Genomic DNA, 3,769 nt, shown 5'->3' on the forward strand with positions numbered 1-3,769 from the left:
ACATCCATCATTTTGATTTCCAGTTAGGCAAGCCAATGAGACTGCATGCAGGACTCGCAGGATGGGAGCACGTGACTGTGTCTTTGCAAGACTGAGGCTTAAATTTCATGAGGCAGGAAGTTTTTTTTACAAAAAAATATTTTCATTTGTGGTTTCCAGAAAGGTTTCAAAGAGGGCGGATGTGGTCTTTCCCCAAAGTCCAAAATCAGCGCAACAAACTGACATGGAAGAGCGCAGAGGAGAAAGCAAGAACAGTTAATATTAAAAGCTTATATAGATGCTACCTGCACCACATAAGCTGAAACCTTTATACATACACACATGTGGATGATAAAAGGGACAGAGGGAGTGCGTACTATACTGATTTTTATCAGAAACTTATCAATTCCTTTCTACCAGAATGGGGAGTCCTGCATGCAGTCTTTAATGCAGAGGAGAAACCTTTCCTAAGAGATCAGAAGGGAAAAGCATTATTTTCACAAACTGTACCAGTCACTCTCTTTCTTTTCTTTCTTTCTTTCTTCCTTCTTTCCTTCCTTCCTTCCTTCCTTCCTTTTGGAACTGTACCAGTCACGTTTTTCTTTCTTTCTTCCTTTCTTCCTTGTTCTTCTGTTTTTCTCTTTCTTTCTCTTCCCTTTTTTCCTTTTTTCCTTCTCTCTTTCTCTCTTTCTGTCTCTGACTCTCTTTTTTTCTCTTCTCTCTTTTTGGTTTCTCTTTCTCTTGCTGTGTCTTTCTTTCATCTTCTCTTTTCTTTCTTTCTTTCTTTCTTTCTTTCTTTCTCTCTTTCTTTCTTTCTTTCTTTCTTAAACGTATTCAAGTAATCAATTTAATTGTACTTCAGTAGTTTGGAAAGTTACTTCTTTTTATTTCATACAAGCCTGTATTATTTTGCTTGACATTTTCTAGATGGTTTGGAAAACTTGCTAGGTTTCTCTTTGCTGTTGACACACAGGAAGGTCTGATGTCAATGTGAAGGGTAAAGACATCCCAATCCAAGTGTCATGAATTTGCTTCTTGTAGTGTTTTTATCACTTCATTATGCATCTTTTAAACTAGAGAGAGATCTGAGTGGTGGCTAGTGCAACCTGATTATAATCTTGAACACTTGTTTTAAACCAAGGAAGTGCTGTGCAAATACTTCACCAGAATTTCCATTCTCCCTCTAAATGCTCCTCTGCGGAAGAGATTCAGCATATTTGCCTAGGTACTTAAATTAGTTTAATATAGCTCTGAGGCTTGACAAGGAAGTTTGCAGCTGCACTAGCTTCTACGTCTTTAGTACACTCAAAAAGCCCCGCAGCAGATAGCATTTATCTGGGGTTAAACCACGGCTTTTGTGCACAAAAAGTACAGCAGTGAATAAAAATGACTAAGTGCAGCTGTAAATCTCTAACCGAATTATTCAGAGAGTGAACAAATCTACACCCCATCATAAAAAGGAAAATCATCTTCCTTTAAGAATAGAGAGATACTGAGAAGTCTTAAAGTATATTAGAACAGCTTAGAGCTCTCAATGTGGGGGAGAAACCTTGTATATTATCCACGGTGCTAAGGAGATTATCAATGGATTTCACTCCCCAATCCTTTTTACAACACCCATCTCATTAGAATAAGTAATAAAGATGACATCACAGAAAGGTCTAATTGATCAAAAAGAGCTTGCTTAAACTATGTCCAGATTCACTTCTGCATTCAATACCATTTTTTTCCCCAGAAATTCAGCTTTGGCTTTGATTGAACAGTTGAAAAGTTTTAGTATCAAATCAAACTAACGTTCTTATTATGCAAAGCTTTCCCCAGTATTCGGCTTTGGTAAATGACCTCTATTAGCATGCAGATTGACTGGGGATTACCAGAAGGTTTCCCAAAATAATCATCAGAAAATGTCTTTATAAGGGCTACTTTCCCCCTCTGCGTGCACGGTCACAGCCACCGTGCCGGCCGCTGTGTCCTCTCTCCTTCTGCTTCCGCGAGACACTCAGGAGAGCCACCCAGCTAGGTAGCAGGCCCGATTTACTGTCCCCAGATGGTCTAAATGCTGTTGTTTTCTCCAGCTACGCTTTGAATAGGCAGTGTGATTCCCAGTGGAAACAGTGGATGAAATGGTCTTATGCAAGTCAGTGGGAATTTTGCCACAGATGCCTGTACAGCCAGGGTTTCACTTTGGTACTTTGAGACAGTACAAAAAACTGTGGTGCAGTAGATACAATAAATAAATGGTATTTTATGTACATGCATATTTAATTGCTCTATTACTCTTGTAATAATTTCCTCTTGAATTAGGAAGGGAAAAAATTGCTATTATCCCTGCTTTTATTCTGGTGTCTCACCTGAGTAACTTCAGCCCATCAGCATCTCCATTGGGTGTACCTAGGACTTCCCATAGCCCGGCGCACACAGCTCCGCGAGGTGGCTGCAGAAGGCAGAGGGGATGGAAGTGCACAGACATGGTCCTGGTGATTGGAAAGAAGAATATAACTGATAATTAATACCTGTGGAATAATGGCCAGATGCGGTTAGCGATGCAGAAAGTATTAAACATTGGGTTGGAGGGAAACTTTGACCTGCTGTTTTAGAGCGAACGGCGCAGCCTAAAGCCTGTACATCACATGCTGAATCCCACCTTGGCACACAGTGCATTGCATGCCGTTGTTTCTGCTGCCATCTCCGGGGTGGTTTTCCAAAATTGGCCCAAGTGCTTAAAACTGCTGCTCTCCTGGTGCCAGAAATGCATAGAGTCACCCAACCCCCTTGTCCCTGGCTGATGCTGTGGGCTCCAGGGCTGGCCAGGGGTATTTAGGAGGAAGAAATCCCAGCCACCCTCTCAGGGACCCAGTGATGCCTGCAGCAGAGGGGACAGGCATCCGCTGTGGAGAAATGCAGCCAGTCCCTGATCCGAGGAATGACACTGGTTCCTATCTCTTCATTGTTCTCTGCCCTCTGGTAATACACAGCTTCAATGCTGTGTGTCGCAGGATGAGTATTAAAATATCTTGCAAGCCAAGGTATGGGGTTTCTTTTTCATTTTGTTTTTCACCTGTTTCCTTCCTCAGAGGAGTTGGCGTGAGCACAGCTCACCCCGTTCCTGCAGCAATGCCCGTGTTCCAGTGCCAGAGCAGGAGCAGAAGGAAACAAGCAGGCCTAGCTTTGATCTTGCCGGTCCAAAAGGTGATGGAGGAGGCCGGCAAAGACAGGTCATGTTCTGTGGTTCTGAGAACCAGGAGAGCTTCGCTGAGTTGAATCAGGCTCTGTGGCTTTAGCCAGATGAAAAAGTAAAGCAGACTACTGATGGCAGGATTGCAAAGTCTCTCTCTACCCAACCTGGAAAAACTAGCTGGTACGATTTGTCCCCCCACCAGCTGAACTCTCTGAGCCCAGCCTCACACCTTGCAAACCAGCAGTGGTCAAGTCCCAAATACTAATGCATCTAAATTTAGGGAGGTGATTCTTCCTCTCTACTCTGCTCTCATGAGACCCCACCTGGAGTACTGCTTCCAGCTCTGGAGCCCCCAACATAGAAAAGACACGGACCTGTTGGAGTGGGTCCAGAGGAGGTCCACAAAGACGATCAGAGGGCTGGAGCACCTCTCCTATGAGGATAGGCTGAGAGAGTTGGGGCTGTTCAGCCTGGAGAAGTGAAGGAGACCTTATAGCAGCCTTCCAGTACCTAAAAGGGGTCTACAGGAGAGCTGGGGAAGGACTTTTTACAAGAGTATGTAGCCATAGGACGAGGGGTAATGGCTTCAAACTGGAAGAGGGGAGATTTAGA

This window comes from Charadrius vociferus, unplaced genomic scaffold, assembly GCF_000708025.1.
Source record: "Charadrius vociferus isolate BGI_N301 unplaced genomic scaffold, ASM70802v2 scaffold201, whole genome shotgun sequence".
In the NCBI taxonomy this organism is placed as follows: Eukaryota; Metazoa; Chordata; class Aves; order Charadriiformes; family Charadriidae; genus Charadrius; species Charadrius vociferus.